At 41.9% G+C, this 22,302-nt stretch overlaps 1 protein-coding gene and 1 pseudogene across 4 annotated transcripts in view; one reads left to right on the forward strand and one right to left on the reverse strand.

The window, feature by feature from the left end:
* PFKFB3 (6-phosphofructo-2-kinase/fructose-2,6-biphosphatase 3) overlaps positions 1–22,302 on the forward strand; it is an 80,274-nt gene that overhangs the window by 23,990 nt on the left and 33,982 nt on the right. The window lies entirely within an intron of this gene.
* LOC308562736 (large ribosomal subunit protein eL39 pseudogene) lies at positions 5,298–5,510 on the reverse strand (annotated as a pseudogene). The gene has a single exon. The product of its transcript is annotated as a large ribosomal subunit protein eL39 pseudogene (transcript).

Here is a 22,302-nt window from a genome sequence, read left to right on the forward strand (position 1 = left end):
GGTTTGATCCCTGGTCAGGGCACATACAAAGAATCAACCAATGAATGCATAAGTAAGTGGAACAACAAATTGATGTTTCTCTTTCTCTCTCTCTCAAATCAATTGAAAGAAGAAAGAAAGAAAAAGAAAGAAAGAAAGAAAGAAAGAAGAAAGAGAAAACAACAACAAAAAAAAACCAAGAAAAAAAAAAAGAAAGAAAAAATAGTTCCCCTCTTCCCCCTGCCTGAAAGTAGAGCCTGCCTGTGAAACCTTTAGTAAGCTGAAATGGGGTAAAGTGAAGATTATTAGTATCTGTTTTTTGTTAACTGTAAGAAATCAAAAAAAGGATTTTCCCTTTTACAAAAGAAGCCATTAGCAATCTAAAGAAGGTCTTCTGTAAAAACAAAATGATGTAAGGTGAACTTTTGGAAAGCAAGGGATGCCTGTATCCATCTTAAAGATCGGGCACTGAGGACCAGAGCAATTTATAAGCTTGCTCAAGGCCAGACAACATAGGGAAGAAGGAACAGAACTAGATCTTCTACCTCCACCTGAAATGCTAGAACACATCTGCCCTGTCTCTCCCCGAAAGAAGGCCCCTCTATAATAATCCCCTATAATAATCCTCTGTGTCTCCACGACATTTTCAGCCTCATTAAGCCTCACCCATCAGCCTTCACCCTCTGCAGTTATTCAGGTCTTCCCAGTGCTCTCCTCACACACGATCTCGGCTGCCACCCTCATGCCTGTGCCCACGAGCTTCCTCCTGCCTGAGACACCCGCTTCTCTCTCAGCCCTGTTCTCCACATCCCCCCTGCTTGATCACTTCAGAACTCACACTACCTCTTCCATGAGGCTTTTCTCGACTTCTTTTGACAGAATTGGAGCGTTATTCTCAGTACTTCCAAAGGCCCTTAGGCACTTTTGTAACAGAACCTATATCGCTGCAGTCATTGCTTGTGTTCACGCCCAGGTCCACCAGCAGCCCATGAAAGGTGGAGGTGATATTCTGTAATCTTCGTGTTCCCGGTGCCAAGCACATATGTGCTTCACTGGAGGGAGCTTGTTATGAAGGCTGTCCATATTGTTGGCTTCTCTTGTGTGTTAGTCAGTCAACATATGTCGTTAGCACCTGCATTATATAGGGGTTGTGCTGTGCACTGTGTTGACTACAGAGAAGAATATTGACGCTCTGAAGAAGCTTAGAGTGTGGGTGGGAACCACGCACGGCATGTGTCCACTCACATGAAAAGGTGCAGACAAGACACCAGTATTTGATGTAATATGGGAAATAAAAGCTTATGGCTACAGCAAGGGAAATATGCTAATAGACATGGAGGATGGGTAGGGATCAAACGAAAAGGAGGAAAGAGGGGTTTCTGGTGGCGTGCTCTGTAGAGAAGCAGCGACGGGCAGGAGAGTTTGGGGGGACATAGCAGATCACATGGCCGGAGGGGAGGGAGAAAGGTTACTTGAGAGCTCACTGTAGAGGACCTTCAGTGAAGGCTGAAGAGGTTGAAAGTGGTCTTAGAGGAAGTAGGGAACCAGTGATAATTTCTGAGCAGGGGACAGAATGAAAGTGTCATTTTAGAAAATGAGTCTGTCAGTGCTGTGCTCGATGGGTTGGAGTAGAAGAGGTTGGAGGGAAAGAGGTAGGAAGTGATGACCTATAGTCTAAGTTAGGGTTTTAGGGCTTAAATCTAAGTGGAGACAGTAGGAATGAGAAAAACACCTATTATTTATATGAGAGAGAAAATTTTTATTAGCTATGGGGATTGGAGACACTTGAAGCAGCAAGTTATAGTAAAAGGAGGAATCAGTAATTACCAGGTGGGCCTTGCTCCAAAGCCCATCCTTTGTCTGCTAACCTCTCTAAGCCTTGGCTTCCTTATCTGTAAAATAAGGGACTTGGATCTCTGTGACTCATTCTGGTCTCATGTTAGACCTGGTCTCATAGCGCAGACCAGCTGTTTGCATCATTTCAATGACGCAGGCCTGTTTACCAGAAGAAATCAAGACCTCCTTGACCTCTTCGTGTCTGGCCAGATAACCTGCTCTCTCAGTCCAATGGAGGGGTTCTTAGGAAAGTCACCATGCCCTCAGCATCTGGTGTGGCCACATCACACAGCGTTCAGACAGGGCACCCTGGTGTGCAGCTCAAGTTCTACAGAGTGAGGGCTCCCACGACCTGGGCTGACCTTCTGGCCTGCTGCCTGGAGCTGCCTGCAGTCCCCTGGCCAAGGGAGCCGAGACTTGAGGCTCAGTGGTCAGGTGGATTTTTGTCTCTGAGAAGCCAGGCTGGCTGACACTAGACTGCAGAGACCCGACTGACCAGAACAAAGGTGAAAGCTTGGGTGAACAAGGGTGAGTGCTTCCAGAATGAAGTACTTCCTCCTCACTTCATGTCTCCTTTGGTGGTGAGCTTCTCATGAGGCAAGAGGATGGTGCTCAATTAGGTGGGGGTCTCCTTGGCTGTGTGGCTCAGTGTTCCTCTCTGCAGCCTGTGTGGGTGATGCCTGGATGTGTGGTCCATGTGTGCCTCATGGACAGCTTCTCTTTTGTTTCTTTCCAACTGAGATTAATTGGCCCCAGCTACTCTATTCAAACACCAGTTTCACCTCTTCTTTGGTTCCCCCATACAAGGAAAATACCTCTTTATAGTTGTGAGATATATGAGGTTGCTATGTAAGTGCTGATAAACTAACAACAAATTGTGAGATTTCTTCTCAGTCTTGCTCTGTGTCCTCTCTCCTCTTTCTCGGGAGTTTTGGGTGCTTTTAGGTACAAAATGCTAGTATAACAGTAAAAATCCCAACATATTAAGCACTTATCACGTGCCAAGCATTGTTCTAGACGTGTGCATGCATTCACTCATTCAAGCTTACAGAATAAAGTCCTATTATCCTCACCCTCATTTTATAGATGGCATAGCTGAGGCATGGAGAGGGATGAACCAGCCCAAAATGACAGCTAGTCGCTGCTTGAACTGGAACATAACCAAGGCCGTCTGGCTCCAGACCCCTAATTCAGGAGATGGTTTTGTTCCTGTATGTATAGATCCACAGAAGTCACTGTGGAGAAAGGAAAGACCAAAACCAAGCAAACCAAAAATAGCTTAACATGAAGACACAATTATACATCTTATGGTGCTCATAAAAGAAAATATCCAAATGGCCAATAAGCAATGAAAAGCTTCTCGATCCCCTTAATCATCTAGGAAATCCAAATTAAAGCCACAATCAGATACTACTATATGTGTATGTTAGCCAGAGTGGCTAAAAAGAAAAAAGACCAAGTATTGGCAAGACTTTGAATAATAGGAACTCTCATGTGAGAGTAAAAATTGATATAATCACTTTGAAAAACTGTTTGGCAATGTTTACTGAATGTATGCATGTGCTATGATCCAACAATTCCACTCCTTGGCATAGATGCTGCAAAAATGCCTGTTTGTGGCATTAAGATATGTACAAGAATATTCCCAGCAGCATTACTTGTGATAACTCCAAAGTGGGAACAATTCAATGTTCCATTAACATGGATTAAATAAATTGTGGTATATTGGTAAAATGGAATACTATAGAACAATGATAATGAAGGAACCACAGCTGTAAGAGGCAACATGGACAAATCGTGTGAGCAAAATGTTTAGCAAATAAAGCTAAAACCAATAGAATACGTGTGTGCAATTCCACTGATATAAAGTTCAGACCATACAAACTAAGTCAAGATTCTGGTTACCTGGAGGTGGTGATGGGGAGGGAGCATAGGGGGCTTCTGGGGTTCTGGTAGTGACCTAGTTCTTGAGCTGGGGAATGCAGGTGTGTTATCTTTGAGCATTTATTGAGCTATGTTTTTTTGTATGTATGTTACATTTCAGTAATATGTTTATTTTTTAAAATGACCTGGGCTCCAGTCTTAGCTGCCACTAACTTGAGTGCCTCAAGCAAGTAACATCTCTCCAGATTCCCTTTTCTGTAAAATCAATGGCTTGGATCAGATAGTGGTTTGCAAATCTATCATAGCCAGAGAACCATCTCTTCAAACAAAACCTTACCTGAAATCTAAGTTTATGAAAGAGATCAAGTGGGTTATCATGAAACTGGGGATGAAATCAGCATGGGAGATGCAGGCTGCTGTCCAGCCAGGGCTCTAGGAAGCAGGCAGGGGCACCATGACTAAGAAGATTGACTTCCTGCCCAAGGAGGCAACCTCCCAGGGCCTGGTCAACTTAGGGATCCTGTGACTCTGGGTAAGCCCTCAGCCTACACAGAGCTATTTCAGCACTTAATTGGTCTGTAATGGCTTCTTATGTGACAAATTTCTTAGCTCTACAATAAACTCTAACAGGGTAGGGCCTAACTGACTTGACTGGTTTTCCTCCTAGTGGAACAAAAATTCCGAAGCTCTGATAACTGAAATGCAGCCATTCATATATCAGTTATGAATTCCTCTTATTAGATTTCCCCCCTACACTTAATAGAGTGCAATAAAATGGAGTTAATGGGAAGTTTCTGAAGCAGGGATTGGGTGGGATTGTTTTAGGAGCATGGAAAACTATGAGGCTGAGAGCTTTGGGTGCCTGGGAGGATGGATGTGTGAGGGTGGGTGCTGTGTTGGGGGCTGGTGTGAGGACCAATTATGGGAAGGGCCAAGGTACCCAGTGAAGCTCCTAAGGCTGCAGACTGATTTGGTTTCAGCCTTGGTCATAATGGGGCATTTAAGGAATCTAAAATCAGTCATTTCCAGACTGTGTGAGAGAGCCCCGTTCACTCAGGTCCCGGTTTTCCTTTTGTCCAATTGCTTTCAGCCTCCTTGTGAACCTGTGGGTACACACTGACTTATACAGCCATCATTAATCCCTTCCTTCATTCATCCACTCAATAAATATTTACGGTGCACCTACTGTGGACTGGGGATACTGCCAGTCACCACTTTTGAAATGCCTTGGGAAATGGTCTTTAGTCCCAGTTTCCTCCTACCTACCTTGGATAACCTCTATGAAAGGCCTCTATCACCTCCATACTCAGTGCCCTTGGGCAAGTTATTTAATCTCACTGATTGTTTGCTTATCTCTGGAATGACAATAATACCTAAGTGGTTGGGTAGTTATAAAGATTAGAGATAAACTGTTTAAAGTACCTAACAATGCTTGGTACCATGAATTTATCAGCTAAGAATAAAAATGGGTAATATTTCTTAGGCTCTATTTTTTTAAAGGTCTCATATATTTATTACTGATCCAACCTACTAATGCAGAAACATATTAAAATAAAATCATTCTTCCAATAATTTCCTAGTAAAACACACCCACCTTTTTAGATAGCAGCCATCGTTTCAGTGATATGGTAAGATGCCGTTTCATGTGCGATTCCCTGTTGACCCAGTTTGGCTCTTCTCCAATGTTTTCTCTTGGAGTTGTACCTGATTTTATTACCAGTTTTCATCCCAATCGATTGGGGAATGGGCCGATCCTGCCGTTGTTTCTCGGCCAGGAACCTCCGAATCCTGAAAGTCTTGTGAGAAGACATGGCGAAAAAGAGGCAACCGCGCGCACCACAGTGGCAGAGAAAGAGTGACCTTGGGCTCTCTCATCTCCCATTTTACCAGTACAGTCCACTTCAAACTGGTCAAGTGATGATCTAGTGTGTGTCATCCTGGTTCTATGTTTGAAGGTCAGCAAATCTGGAATTGGGATGACTAAAGGTCGAAGTCTGTCTCTTCTGAAATTAGTTCCTAGGATTCTTATACAAATATGCTGTTTATCCAGAAACTGCAAATTAGTCAGAGTCAGCATTTACAGAAACAATGTCATAAGAATAGTGGGATGGGTTACAGTTCTCCACTGTTACAGTTCACCACTGTTAATTTTTCTTCCATTTCCACGGAAGTTAGGGGATTGTAGCCAAAATATTTCAGAAACTGGAAAAATTCGGGATCCAGTCTAGTTTATAGGTGAAAAATAAAGTTTTACAGACAATTAACTGAACTAGAGTCTAATATTTATAGCTGTGTATTATAGATTCTATTGAAACATAACTATTCTACTAAAATCACCCTCATTTTTATCAAAAAGCCAAATTAAAACTAATTCACTTACTGTATTAAGTCCAGTTTCAATTTGGCCTGATTATTTGCATAAACACAATAGGAATAGCAATTGATTATGTAAGCTTTTAAAATCTGCTATGCTGGAATCTCATAGAAAGTTTCCTCTCAGGGCAGAGAAGCCAAGGCACACACTTGCTGTGAAGCTTTGCCTGCAATACCTGTAGGTTTGGGTAAATTCCTCAAGTTCTTGAGGTCCCCAGAATGTCTTGAGGTTCTTTCCTTGCCATCTCCCAGGAAGGTAAACTTTGTCCCTTACTTGGAAAGACTGCCATGAACTGTATGAATAAGCAAGGTACCAGGCTTTCTCCAAGGGCTTTTATAGGCTTCAGAGTCAATTTTCATTCCTTAAAGCTTTTTTGCTGACATCCAGAGTCTAGGCATGTCTTTGTCAAACATGACATTCCAGTCAAAGTCTTGGTTAATAAAACAACAATTGGAAACTGGCTTTATATGTCCTGTTATGAAAAAAATCAGATTCTTATTGGATTTATGCAAATAAACATATTGTCATGAAAATAATAGTACTCACTCATTAAGAGTTTTTAAATTCTGGAGGGATCAAGTAGGGAGAAAAATATAAACGCTTTAATATTGCTTATCAAGGTGCAATTTACCAAACTGCTCTAAGAAAACAAACAAGTTTTTAAAAATCAGCAATATTTGCCCTAGCCAGTTTGGCTCAATGATTAGAGCGTCCTGGGTTCGATTCTGGCCAATGGCACATACCTCAGTTGCAGGTTCGATCCCTGGCCCTGGTCGGAGTTCGCGGGAGGCAACCAGTCAGTGTGTCTCTCTCACATTGATATTTCTCTCTCTCTCTCTTTCCCTCCTCCCTCCCTCCCTCCCTCCCTCCCTCCAACTCTCTGAAAATCAGTGGAAAAAATATCTTCCAGTGAGGATTGATAAATAAATAAAAATAAAAATCAGCAATATTTTGAACTAAGTCATAAGAATAATTATCTTCAGTTTATTCAGTCTCATAATTAATATTTGTTTATCCTGATTATTTGCCAGTATTTCTATGAATCCAGTTAGTTCTTAGAGTTCTATAACTTTTTTATCTATTTTAAAGGTATGATCTGAAAAATTTATTCTCCAAAATTCATATTTTAGAGTAAGTCAGAAGATGTAACAATTTTGGAAATGCATCAGAATAAAACAATGACTGACTCTAAGTGACAAAAAATACTTAAAATAACATAGTTATAGTTCTGATTATAATGCAATTTTCTTATTTTGTAACAACATTTTAAGATAACACTTAGAATTACGAATGAAAGTATATCAGACTAAGAAATCAATTAATTTGTTCCCCACTGTCAGTTGTACCTAGGATTCCTGTGGGGAAATAACAATTGGTTTTGAAAAATCAAAGGGAGCTTCCTGGCCTTTTGGTTTGTCATTAAAATTACCACTCCACCCAGCCAGTGTGGCTCAGAGCACAGTTCGATTCCCAGTCAGGGCACATGCCCCGGTTGCGGGCTTGATCCCCAGTAGGGGGCATGACTCTCACTGATGTTTCTATCTCTTTCTCCCTCTCCCTTCCTCTCTCTGAAATCAATAAAGACCTATTTTTTAAAAAAATTACCACTCCATTTTACTACCTATCTATTTACCTTTCCTTTTCTTATTTCTTTTTTTCCATTTCCATTTCCTTCTTGAGTATTTCTCCTCTAATGTCCTTTTTTCCTGTAATATGTATGTCCCTTTCTTATATTATTTCTCACCTTTTTTACTTTCTTAATTCTTTCTCTTTATGCTTCTTTCCTCTACACAATTCTTCTTCAACTTACACAGACCTTCTGCAACTTGCTCAAACCCTTTATGACTTTCCTAGTTCTTTTCAGTTTATTTCTTCTTAACTCGCTCAGAAATAACCAACTTTAGCCCTGGTCAGTGTGTCTCAGTGGCTGAGCGTTGTCCCAGGCACTGAAAGGTTCAATTTCTGGTCAGGGCACATGACCCAGTTCAGGTGCATGCAGGAGGCAACCAGTTGATGTTTCTCCCCATCTCCCTCTCTCTGCCTCTAAAATCAATAAAAGTACATTTTTTTTAAAAAGAGAAATAACCAACTTTAAAACAACCTACTTTCAATTCTATATTACCAAAACCATATAGTTTCCTTTTGACTTGATTAGAATTCCTAATTCATAGAAACCTTAATTATATATATATATGTATGTGTGTGTGTATATATATATATATTTATTTATTTATTTATTTATTTATTTATTTTAACAAATTTTTATTAAATTTATTGGAGTGACAATGGTCAATGTGACAATGGTCAATATGACAATGGTCAGTAGGTTTCAGGTGTGGGTTTCTATGTTAGAAACCTTAATTTTTAGAGACAACTAAAAGCAAGCAATTAGCATTCTTTGGCAAATTTACGAACACATTTCATAACTTTCTGAAACAGGCTTTTTTTTCAATTGGAAAATACACTTACATTTTTAGAGGCATAACAGAGATAAAATAACCTTGACAATTCTTAGGAAGCTGGAGAAAAGGTGGGGGAGGAGTTAGCAGGCCCCGAGGCTTGTTCCCAGGACCGTAGCAGCTCCTGGGCCTCCAGGTGCTTGAATTTAGAAGTACTATTTTTTATCCAGTTTGAATTTATTCTTGTGTATGGAGTAAGTTGGTGATCTAGTTTCATTTTTTTTTTTTATGTACCTGTCCAACTTTCCCAGCACCATTTATTGAAGAGACTATCTTTATTCCATTGTATGCCCTTGCCTCCTTTGTCAAATATTAACTGGCCATAATGGCCTGGGTCTATTTCTGGGGTCTCTGTTTTGTTCCATTGATCTATATGTCTGTTGTTATACCAACACCACACTTCTTATTACAGTGGCTTTGTATTATAGTTTGATACCTGGTAAAGTGATCCCTCCCACTCTGTTCTTTCTCAAGATGGCTGCGGCTACTCAAGGTCTTTTTTGGTTCCATATAAATTTTTGGAATATTTGTTCTAGGTCTGTGAAATATGCTGTTGGTATTTTAATAGGAATTGCATTGAATTTATAAATTGCTTTGGGTAGTATGGACATTTTAATGATATTAATTCTTCCAGTCCATGAACACAATATATTCTTCCACTTGTTTATATCTTCCTCTATTTCTTTTTTCAGTGTCTGTAGTTTTCTGAGTACAGGCCTTTTACATTCTTGGTTAAGTTTATTCCTAAGTATCTTATTTTTTTAGTTGCAATGGTAAATGGTATTTTTTTTTTAGTTTCTCTTTCTGATAGTTCATTGTTGGTGTATAAAAATGATGTCGATTTCTGGATGTTAATTTTGTATCCTGCTACCTTCCCGGATTCATTTATCAAATCTAGTAGTACTTTGCTGGAGTCTTTAGGGTTTTCTATGTATAATATTATGTCATCTGCAAATGGATAAAATATTTAAATGTAAGTCACGAAACCATAAAAATCCTGGAAGAAAACATAGACAGTAAAGTCACAGACATCTCATTTAGTGGAATTTTCGCTGATACATCTCCTAGGGCAAGAGAAACAAAAGAAAAAATAAACAAATGGGACTACATCAAACTGAAAAGCTTCTGCACAGCAAAATAAATCAGCCTTAAAATACAAAGGAACCCCACAGTATGGGAGAACATATTTGCCAAGGATTTATCTGATAAGGGGCTAATTTCCAAAGTGTACAAAGAACTCATACTACTTAGCAAGAGGAAGACAAACAATCCAATTAAGAAATGGGCAAAGGACCTGAACAGACACTTCTCCAAAGAGGACATACGGATGGCCAAGAGACACATAAAAAAATGCTCAATGTCACTAATCACCAGAGAGATGCAAATTAAAACCACAATGAGGTATCACTTCACACCTGTCAGAATGGCTGCCATTAACAAATCAACAAACGACACGTGCTGGCGAGGGTGTGGAGAAACGGGAACCCTGGTACACTGCTGGTGGGAATGCAGACGGGTGCAACCACTATGGAAAACAGTATGGAGGTTCCTCAAAAAATTAAAAATGGAGCTGCCTTTTGACCCAATGATCCCACTTCTAGGAATATATCCTAAGAATCCTGAAACACTAATCAGAAAGAATATATGCACCCCTATGTTCATAGCAGCACAGTTTACAATAGCTAAGATCTGGAAACAGCACAAGTGCCCATCAGTAGATGAGTAGATAAAAAAGCTGTGGGACATTTACACCATGGAATACTACGCAGCTGTAAAGAAGAAGGATCTCATACCCTTTGGAACAGTATGGATGGACCTAGAGAAAATTATGCTAAGCGAAATAAGCCAGGCAACGAAAGACAAACATCACATGATCTCACTTGTATGTGGAATCCAAAGAACTTAATAAACTGGTGAACAAAGTAGATTCAGTGACATGGAAGCATAGATCAGACTGATGAATCTCAGAGGGAAGGTGGGGGTGGGCGGGGAGAGATAAACAAAAGAATTTATAGGCATATATGCAAGGACACAGATAGTAGTGTGGTGAGGGACTGGGGAGGGGGGTGGTTTTGGGGTGGAAGGGTCAATGGGGAGAAAAGGGGACGTGTAATATTTTGAACAATAAAAATAAATAAATAAAAATACTACTTTTTCCCCTTTATATTGATGTGGGAATGCTGGTTCCTGCTGCTTCCACAGCCTGCAGAAGGTTTTGGGGTGGTATTAATTTCCCCATTGTACCCGGGACTGCTGTCGCTCCCAGGGCCTCCAGGAAGAGTATTTAGAGTGTTTAAAAGACTTGTTCCATCACAGTTTTCTTTACTCTCTGGGAGGGAAGTGAGACCTTTTCCCCCCTCTTTGAACCATCAATTAAGATCTTTCTAAGTAGAAGTCTTACGATGTGACAACATGAAAACTTGGATGTAAGAGATCTTATCCTATTTACTAGACTTTTGGCAAAACAACTCCAATTGCAAGATAATGATAACAATTAGACAAAGGAAGGAGCAAGTAGCTATATAGAAGTATGATTCCTATGCAGGTTTCTCTAAGCAACAATATTCCAAATTCAAAGCACATCTATTAAGACAAACTACAAATACAGGCAACAAGAAAAGCAAACAACACCCAAAAATCCAAATACCAAAACCAAAAGGAGTGCTCCAACCAAATCCCACACTGGGGAATGGGTTTGTCTTATTCACTGAGCCATGCCTACTGCATGCCGCGCCTGTTGATTCCTACAGAATTCCAAATGGTTCCAAGACCCCCAAACGCGGGGCAGGGGCTCCTGGTCATGCGCAACAGAGACTACCCAGTTTTGGAGTCCATCACCTCCCCAAAGACGTGTTTCCTTTTACCAGCTAAGCGTAGCAGGGGACCAGCACTGAGAGTGAGCAAAGGACGCTCCCCAAGTAAAATCACTCTGCAGCTGCTAGGACTCCCAAGTTCTCTCCTGGGGTTGGTCAGCCACAGGAGACCAGGGGAACCCCCTCCAAGGTCCAGGGACTTACTGAAGGGTGCTCCCACGACCTCCTGGATGGCTCCCTAAAACTTTAACTGGAATCCAAGTTCAGCTGCTTGCCTCCACAAAAACGAAACCCATTAGACACATGCTGGTGAAAAAGGAAAGAGATTTTATTCAAGTGCCGGTAACCTGAAGGGATGGGGGACTCTTGCCGCAAAGGCCATCCCCACATCTCAGCGCAGGTGGAGGTTTTTATGAGGAAGGAGAGGCGAAGCAGAACAAAGAAATCAAGGGGAGGGGGTTGAAAAGATCTCTGTGTGCAGTCCAGTCCAGTCCATTCCTGTAAGGATCTCGAAACTGGTCAAGTAAAGGTCATTGTGGTTCTTTGTCATCCTGGTTCTACGTTTGGAGGTCAGCAAATCTCCCAGAACTGGGATGACTGAAGGTCAGAGTCTGTCTCTTCTGAAGTTAGTTCTGAGGGTTCTTATACAAATCTACCGTTTATCTATAGGCTACCTCTCAGTCAGAGTCAACATTTACAGAAACACTGTCAAAGGTGGGTTACAGTTTTCCACTGTTACAAAACTGGATTTGAACTCGCAAGGAGGAGCAGCAGATGAAGGCGAAATAGGCAAAAGCTTGAACTTGCCTGGCACTATTCTGCTTTTGGACTATTTGTCCAGATCCTTTTCATTTTGCCCAAAGCTTTCTGATCATTTGTCAGCTAACAGTTTGTTTCATTCTGTGCTGAAAGACCATGTCTATGTCATTGTGAGAAACATCCAAACCTGTAGGGAATTTTTACGAGTTTATTTGAGCCAAGCTGACAACATATGCTGAGGAGCAAGATCTCCAATGCTCTGGAGAATAATGTTTTTGCACCTTCTTTTATGCATTCGAAATTAAGGAGCAAGGATTACGTGGAGGTGGGAAAAAGCAAGGCAGGGATTGGATTACAGCATAGTTAACAAGATTACGTGCTTTCTTGAGGGTGCTTTTGGCTTATTTCAAAGGTGTGTTAACCTAGATGCACAGAAACAATGGACAAGGCTTGCTTAAGGCAAAGATAAACCCTTTACTAAAGATGTTATATGCCCAGTGTGTGACTACTCACCAGGACCTGCCCAGTTAGGAATTTATGATCAGATCTCCCTGTGAGGTTACTTTCCATAGAACCCTTTCTCTTCCACAATGCAGACGGGCCAAGGCTCCCCAAACTCTGCCAATGTTGCATCAGATATGCAAGGGGGTGAGACCAGATAAGATGGGCAAGCTTGAGAACTAGAAGAGGGGAGTGGGAAGGAAAAGCAGCAGATGGGACTGCAGCACACAAGTGAGGCAGCTTGAATCCTAATGCCACTTCTGGGAGAAGCAGAGCCTCGTGAATCATAGGCCTAACCCTTTCCCCAGGATGCCTACTGGCTAGCTCTCTATGCCAGGCTCTGTGTTTCTCTCTAAAGTGCAATGGGACTGGCAGAGCTGAGAGCTTTCATCTGGGGGGCTACAAGTGGAAATGCAGCATGCTTCCTGCGTGCCACCCCTAGGCCTTGGGCCTCCTCTAGGCTCTGCCATACCAGGCTGAGATGTGGAGCCAGTGGGAGCCAGTGGGAGCCAGTGGAGAAGGGAGGTGAGACCGTCTCATACTGTCACTGTCTCAGCTGGACAATGCCCAAATGTGAGTGAAGTTTGTCATTCAGTCCAGGGGCCGTGGCCAGGGCCAGGAGGGCAGAGAGCTGAGTCTCTGCCAAATAGTGCAATCTTTTACCAATGCCCCACGGTCCCTGCTTGCTCCATAGCAGGATCAGCCAGAGTGGCTGGCTGTCTGTTTTCATGAATCCACTCTGTTGACCTCAGACTCAGAAAGGGGACATGGCCGAGACCTGCAGGGTCTGGAGCACCAGGCAGTGAATGCACACATGTACGCAGACAGTCACCTGATCATCCCCAGGTGACTTAGTCCTTACACGTCACACCTGTTGCTCTCAGCTGGAGATTTCCAGTCTCTGATGGGTGAAGGGACTGGGTGGGATCAATGAGGTTTCTGGGGACTTTTCCATCCTATGATAGCAGGTGGAGGGAATGTTCTCTGGAAACTACCTAGCAGTTTAGTGTCCTAAAAATTTATCCAGCTTTTCTTCAGAAGGTCAACTAGTTCTTCATTCTCAAAAACAAACAAACAAACAAAAAATGTTTGAAGGCTGCTAAATGGCTTGTTGTAGCCACCTAGAAAAAAGGCTGCAGGTGCAGCAGAAATACCAATTCCAAAGGGCTCACTTATTCTAGATTCTTGATTTTTTGTTCACAGATCTCTCCCAAATGCCTCCAAATTCCACAACAGTCTGACTTCCTAAGAGTTCCCCATGCATATATCTCTTGCTTCCTCAACAAGATGTAAAATATTTGTAGTCAGGTGCCATGTGTTCCCGTAGGCCCAGCCTGAAGCTCAGCACATGCTGGCCGTGTGACTAGGTGTGGTGACAATCCATGGGAGTCTTTATTGGCTAAACACTGGAATCACTTGAGAAGCTTTTAAAAAAATTGCAAAACCTAAGGCCCACCCAGCAGTTCCGGTTTGATTGCTCTAGCATGGGGTTTACACCTTGGGTACAGTTGGCCCTTGAACAGCATGGGTTTGAACTGCATGGGTCCACTTATAAGTGGATTTTTTTCAATAAATAAATGTATTTTCTCTTCCTTATGATTTTTAAAATAACATTTTCTTCTCTTTAGCTTACTTTAATGTAAGAATATAGTATATAATATGTATAACATACAACATATGTATTAATACACAGTCTGTGTTATTGGTAAGGCTTCTGGTCGATGGTAGGCTGTTAATAGTTAAGTTTTTTTTTTGCTGTGGTCAATAAATTCTTGCTTTCTTTTCTACACTTTGTCTCTTGATTGAAATATTTTCCTCAAGCAGACAAGAACCGAGGTCTTGTCATCTCCCCCATGACAGTTTGTATTAGTAGATTCTTTTTCCCTCACCCTGGGAAATATTTATTGATTTTAGAGAGAGAGGAAGGGAGAGAAAGAAGAAAGAGAGAGAGAAACATCAATGTGAGAGAGAAACATCGATCGGTTGCCTCCTGTACTTGCCCCCACCGGAGATTGAATCGACAACCTAGGTATGTGCCCTGACCTTGAATAGACCCCCAAACCTTTTGGTGTATGGGACAATGCTCCAACTAACTGAGTCACCCAGCCAGGGCTGTATTAGTAGATTTAGATGGCATTCCTGATGTATTTACTAGTTAGGAATGCTTTCGGCTCTAGGTAACGGAATACCTGACCAATAGTAGGTTAAACCAAAAGTATGTTGTTTATTGCTTACTGTAAAGAACTGGTCACATGATCACATCCAAACAAGTCACCTGCAAGGAGAGTAGGGGTGGGTGCAGGGTGGGGATGGGTGGGTGGATGAGCCCAATCACAACTCATCATTATGGATAGGATGGAGGGCAGCTTGCCTTGAAATTGGGGATCTCTGCCTCCCCCATCTACCAAATCAAGGTTCAGTCAGCCAGGAAGTAATGTGAGGGTGGCTGCAGGGCCACAATGAGCAGTGTCTCCAAATAAATTGAAATAAACCTTATAGCTTTTTATATTTTACAATTAACACATGCTATTTAATTTAGTTACGGAAGGAAAACATGAGATAAATTCAAGAATGGCATTGTGTCATTAACCAATATCACTTCAATAAATTCAATAAAAGAAATTGCAAGAAAAAAATGGCATTGTACATGTTAGGGTTAGAGACTGAAGTATAAACAAGATTGCTTTTGTCTGAGTGCAAAGCCTAATATCTTTTCTCACTCTTTTTATAATAAAAGACTTTATCTCTTGAAAAGCGTTTGTTGAAAATTTTCGTTATACTTTATATTTCAACATTAGGTTTTGAAATTTTACAACCATCTTTGATTTGTTGTATAGAACTTTGATCAGATGCATGCTACTTCCAAATCTGAGGAAGATCCTTTGGAGGTGAATATGTAGAATTTTTACCATTTTATGTTCCTCATGAACCTAAAATGCTTGAGCTTCCCTTCCCCTTCCCCTTCCCCTTCCCCCTCCCCCCTCCCCCCTCCCCCTCCCCCCTCCCCCCTCCCCCTCCCTCCTCCCCCTCCCCCCTCCCCTCCCCTCCCCTCCCCTTCCCCTCCTCTCCTCCCCCTCCCCTCCTCTCCTCCCCCTCCCCTCCCCTCCTCTCCTCCCCCCTCCCCTCCCCTCCCCTCCCCTCCCCTCCCCTCCCCTCCCCTCCCCTCCCCTCCCCTCCCCTCCCCTCCCCTCCCCTCCCCTCCCCTCCCCTCCCCTCCCCTCCCCTCCCCTTCCCTTCCCTTTTTCTTTTTTTGTTGTTGTTGTATGTGCTACTGAAGTGAACACTAAATTTTTGTTTTGAAATAATTTCAGACATACAGGAAAGTTGCAAAAGTAGCACAGAGCATTCCAGGATGGCCTTCACCCGGATTTTGAAAATGTTAACATTTTACCTTATTTGCTTTATCATTTTCTCTCTCTCAGTATTTCCTTCACTCTTCTGCCTACTTATCTAGCTGTCTATCTGTCTTCTATCCATCCTCCCACCCACCCTAGGTACCTCACATAAGTGGAGTCATAACAGTATTTGTCTTTTTGTGACTGGTTTATTTTATTTAGCATGGGGGGCTCAAAGTTCATCCATGTTATAGCATATAACAGGGTTTTTTACTTTTTAAAGTCTGAATAATATTCCACTGTATGTTTCTGACCGCATTTTGTTTATCCATTCATCTGTGGATAGACATTTGGCTACTGTGAATAATACTGTTATGAACATGGGTGTGCAAACATTCCCTTGGGATCCAGGCCACTTCTTTCTTAGAATATCCCTGAATTTGGGGTTTGTCCATTGCTTCTTTATGATTAGATTCAGGTTCTGCATTTTTGGCAGGAGTACCTAAGAAGTAGTGAAGCATCTTCTGGTCATCATATCAGGAGACACATGATATCTCTGTCCCATTCCTGGTGGTGTTAACTTGGATCTCTTGCGTAGGATGGTGTCTGCCACATTTCTCTACTGTAAGGTTACTATTTTTTAAAATTAATAACTAATTTGAGATTCTGCATATATCCTATTTCTTCTCAAACTTTCACCCGCTTGATGATTCTTGTCTGAAATAATTATTATTATGGTGATTACCAAGTGGTGACTTACAAATTCCATCATTCCTTCTACATTTATTTGTTGGCATTCTGCTGTAAGGAAAAGCTAGCTCATCTCTTGCATTCATTCATTATTTCACTCACTCATTCACTCATTTTTTACAGTTGAATGGATTTGAGGATTCTAATTTTTCTCAGGGTTATAATCTATTACTCTTATTATTTATTTTGTTGCTCAGGATGTGCCTGCTTTGGCCAGTGGAACACTTTAAAGTAGGTTCTCGTGTGTTTTTTGACATACGCTTATCATTTGCTCATGACTCAAATGTCAACATCAGTGTTTCCTATGCTTTCCATCTTTAAACCGTGATCAATTATGAGTATGAATTAAATACGAAATAAATGCTATTAAACCCATCTGAAGCTGTATAATGGCCAAACCCATCACAGAAGCCAGTGAAAACTCAGTGATAAGCCAGCCGAATGTCAGAATTACACTCATCTTGCACCCTAACTTCTTGATACACTTGATACACACTCAGATGCCTTCAAGCTATTTTATTTTAATGGAAAATGTATTGGTTGGTTCCTCTGGCAAGCGGACATTAAGACGGAGTTGCAAGTGCAAAAGATTTATTGGGGTAATGCTTGTGAAAAATAAAAAAAAGAGGGTTGTAGGTCTGATAGCTGTGGAAGGTGAGGGGGAAGGAAGTGGGAACTGGCGGAGAGCCTCACACTTCAGGGTCACTCTGAGAACTCTCAGCTGGCCCTGTGGGGAGCTCAGTGCAAAACTCCCTGTAGAGGAGCCCGTTGTGGGCAGAAATGGCCAGGCCCTGGTGCACTGCTGTGCTCAGTCGTTACCTGGGAGCTGCCAGGAAGATCATCGCCTCAGTTCAGATGCTGCCTCAGATCCCGAGGTGCTGCAGCTGGAGACTCATTTAACTGTACTCCTTGAAGCTGATAAGCAAGTTTTTCTTAAAGGGAGATCAGACCGGTATACCTCTAGGGCTGCCATAGGAAAAATATTTAAAGATTGTATTTCTTGATTAAAAAATTAAATTTTGAAACAGAACTGTTTCTACATAGAATGTGGACCCCCATATCATACTTCTGTGACTCTCTGAGGTTTCAATGATCACTGGATAGGGAATACTGGCATAGATGTCAAACTTCTAGTCTGGAGTTTTAAGCTAAAGTCTTTGATTTGCTTGAGATGTGCTATAATAATCTCCAATTGCCCAAAGTTGTGAATAGAAAGAAATTGTAGCACAGTTTTCATTGTGATGCCAGCAGGTTGAACTCCAAGGAGCTTGTCAAAGGCATGTCTCACCCAATCCATGTCCCCGAACCCCTTGACTACTCACGTTGATTAAATACTAGATCAGCAGCTTTATACCCAGATTCACTTAATATTGCACTTATAGACTTTAAGACTTTACAAAAGAAAAGGACCATTGAGATAATGAGATCATTCCAGACTTGATGTGCAGAGGTGTTCTGCTCAAAGTCAAGTTGGTGAGCTGGGAGTGGGGCTCCGGTCCCCACAGAATCATAGGATCCCCCATCTGCAGGGCTAGCCAGAGGCTACTAGTTTGATTGCCAGCTCTTGTGGGAACCCTCTGCAACGTTTTTGACCACTGGACATGTAGCTGCTGCTTGGAATCCTAATGGGGTAAGCAATTGCTGTCTTTCTAGCCCACTGTTTGTTGTGGGACAGCTGAAGGTACCTCCCTTGTATCTTTCAGCAAGCAATTTGGTTTTAGCTCCTGCGAGCAACTGTGTTTGTAAATGGTTATTTTATCTCATAATCTTATTCTCTATCTCATGTCTAGTTCTTTAGCTATTCCTCACAGAGCATGGCTTCCATATTGCTTAAACAGCGAGACTTTCTTTCTCTGGAGGACTATGAATTTATTAACATTCCCTTAAAAGGTGTCATCCAGAACTGAACACAGTACTGAAGTGTGGTCTTAACACAGGGGATTACAGACCACTCCTCTCTCTAATTTGAACACTGCGCATTAATACAGCCCAGCTGTGGTAGGCTTTTCAACATCTAGTCAGCAATGTTTTCCAAAGCCTGCATTAAAACAGATATTTTTCTCTATTTTTAGAATGTTTTCCACTGGGAGAAAGAAGTAGTATGAGGGGGAACAGAGAAGGGAAAGAATGCCAATTCTGATGTCTCAATCCCTGAGTTGCACCACTCTGCAGACTTGCACACACCACACTGCGTAAGCAGCCTTGCAACAACACAGTGCCCCTACCCCACTTTCCCAACCCCGGGCTCCCTCTGCTTCCTGTACTCAGCAGAAAGAGGATTGTCACTTTCTGTTCTCACCAAAGGCCTGCGTCAGCGACCTCAGTTGTTTTGCCTCAGCTTTTCCCTTCACCTTTGTGAGTGTATTGGGGGGGCGTAGTTGATCGATTGAGGAAACCAAGGGATGAAGGCCAGATCATAGAGCAGTCACGATGAGAGAACATCTGTCCAGACATTTTAATCACCCATCTTGGGAGGGCCTGGACAATTTCAAAATGCTAATTTTCATATATTTGTTGAGTACTTCACAGTGTTTCCAAGAGCCCTTTTATTCCTATCTAACTTGGTCTTCATAACCACCTCTTGAAGTAGACAAGGCAGCTATTAATAATCCTCATTTTACAGATGAACCAACTAATCCTAATAGTGAATAGCTGGCTGTCCCCCTCTGAGACTTGTGGTTCCTGGAGCAGTTCTAGGAGCTACTTCCAGCCCACAATGTGAGCCATACAAATATAATCATTGCAAACATACATAATCATTCTTCACCAAACAAACATATACTAAACCCCTTCTATGTGCCTGACACTATAGTAGGCTCTGGTGACACAAAGATGGACAGCTGTCCCTGTTTTTAGTTGCTTATAGTTTAGTAATTACTGTCAAGTTTATACTGATATTTCATTGAGAACAGTTAGAATCACTGAAGTAGAAGTGATGCTTAGAGAACATCTAGATGGCCCATTAGCAAATGAGGGAATCAGGGTTTAGGGAGGGAATACACAGGGTCAGTTGTAGAGTCCAGGCTCCTAGCTCCCAGGCTACAGCCCCTTTCCCACACTGTACTGTCTCGCCCCTGTCCCCCACCCCCACTAGATAAACTTTGTAGCTCAGACACATCTGTTCTCAGTAGTTGAGAATCTAAACTTAGATTATCCATAGGTTCATTAGAATTGCTTTTTGTCATAGTAATCTTGAGTGCCCAGCTCATTTCGGCATTTGCTATAGGCCCAATGGTGTTACTCAGCATTCTTCTCTCTAGAACCTGAGTCTTCTAATATCATGAGGCAAATTCACTACTTTGCTTGGCTTTGCTCTGTGCCCGGTAAAAACTGTGTTCATGCTGTTTTAAAGTCCAAGAGTGGGCTGCTTAACCTGAAGTTTGCATGTTTTAATGGGAACATGCTAGCTGCTCACAAATGTCTGAGGGCTGGAAGAGGGCACAGGCTTACTGTGCACTTAGCAGCAGAATGGGAACTAGCAGGGGAAGTTACAGGAAGATACACTTGGCTCAGTGTCAGAAATGTCTGTCTGGCGAGTAGTACTGCTTAGTAATGGAATGACCCTTCTTTCTACCTCCACCTTAGCCACTCAGTCATGTCTAACTTGAAAATCTGAAAAATATCATTTAGCTAGGCAGCTAAAAACTGAAGTTCTGCTGTGAAGAACGTTGAGGGGAGTGGCTATTGGAAAATGTGATGGTTAATTTTATATGTCAACCTGACTGGGCCAAGTGATGCCCAGATAGCTGGTAAACATTTTTTCTGGATGAGTCTGTGAAGATATTTCTGGAAGAGATTAGCACTTGATTCGGTAGACTAAGAAAAGCAGGTAGTCCTCCCCAGGGTGGTGGTCATCACCCTGTTAGCTGAGGGCTTGAATAGAACAAATAGGCAGAGTGAGTTTGCTTTCTCTACGTAAGCCGAGACAGCCATGTCCTCCTGTCCAGGCATCAGAGCTCCTGGGTCTCAGACTCAGATTAGGACTCATGCCATCAGCCTCCACTTCTCAGGCCTTCAGACTCACACTGCACCACACCGACAGCTTTCCTGGGTCTCCAGCTGTGGACAGCAGATGTGGGACTTCTCGAGCTCTGTAACTGTGTGAGCCAATTTCTATAATAAGTCTCCTCTTATACATACATACATGTACATATGTTTCTCTGGAGAACCTTGACTAATACAGGAAGGAATGGAACCTTCCAAATATGTGATTGATTTCACAGAGTTGGATGGAGTGGGAAAGCAGGAGGAATCAGGGAAACCCTCCGTTTTCTAGCTTGGATGACACCACCTGGTTCAAAGTTCAGGGAGAGACATGAATTCTATAGAAATCTGAAACCTTGATTTTCACAGAACTCCTGACTCCCAAATATTGAGCATACTAGGTGCCAGGTACTCTGCTGTGCGCGTCTCACATGAAAACCCTACTTTATAGGTATATACTGTCCCTGTTTTATAGTTGGGCAAAACCCACTCTAGTATAGCTGGTCAAACCCGAACTCAGGATGGATGATACATTAGTAAATATGAAGAAGTTTCCTCCCTGCCCTGGTGGATTGTCCATTCTACTTCTCATTGATGTTAGTTTCACCTGTTTCTTTTTACTACTAGAAAATCTTCAGCTATGATTGTAGTCCCTGTGGGACTGCACTGCTCTAGAGCCCATAGAGACGGCATGCTATTGAAAACCTTGGGGAGGCTGCCATTCTGTAAAAATCTATTATTAACAATATAAATTTGAGATTTATTTAATAATTTGAATGATGTGGAGGTACAGGAGTATGTCTTCTTTTTCTTCTTTCCCTTTACTAATAAATTAGAACATATTAAAACCTTTCAGAGGTACACAAAAAGCCCAAGGCCTCCTCTTCCACATCTGTTTTGCTTTAAAAAAAAAAAAAAAATCTTTATTGATTTCAGAGAGAGGAAAGGAGAGGGAGAGAGAGAGATAGAAACATCAATGATGAGTCATTGATGAGCTGCCCCCTGCTTGCCCCCTGCTGGGGATGGAGCCTGCAACCGGGGCACGTGCCCTGACTGGGAATCGAACTGCAATCTCCTGGATCCTAGGTTGATGCTCGACCTCTGAGCCATGCCCAGCCAGGCTCTTTTTTGCTTTTTTAAGGCTGATTAAGTTTCATCTCATAAAACTGTTGGTTCTTTTTAAATTGGCTCTACTGTAGTGGTGAACATGTGCCTTTTCTGCATCATAAGACAGGTATGACTGCTAAAACGTAAAGATCTGTAAATCTTTGAGAGTCTAGCTCTTTGTTTTCATGTGTTAAGTAGAGCTTTTCATTGTAGGGTCACTTGAAAGTTTTTAGCTATTAATCTTCATAATAGTTTCTAAGATTATTCTTATTCTCACATTATAACCAAATACTAAGTAATTTAGAGATTTACCACACAGATCCAAAATTTTGTTGTTGGTATTGCTGTTGGGAGGGACTCTGAGCATTCTAGTTGGAAAGTAGCTTAATTAAGAGAAGCTTGAAGGAATACCAGGCTAGTTGAAGACCTTGTTTTTATTCCTTGGCTTATTAGCTCTGTGATCACAGGCAAGCAAGTTAATATTTCTGTGTCTCAGCTTCATTAACTCTAAGGAAAAAAGG

The sequence above is a fragment of the Miniopterus schreibersii genome (genome assembly GCF_964146895.1).
Source record: "Miniopterus schreibersii genome assembly, chromosome: 1".
NCBI lineage: Eukaryota > Metazoa > Chordata > Mammalia > Chiroptera > Miniopteridae > Miniopterus > Miniopterus schreibersii.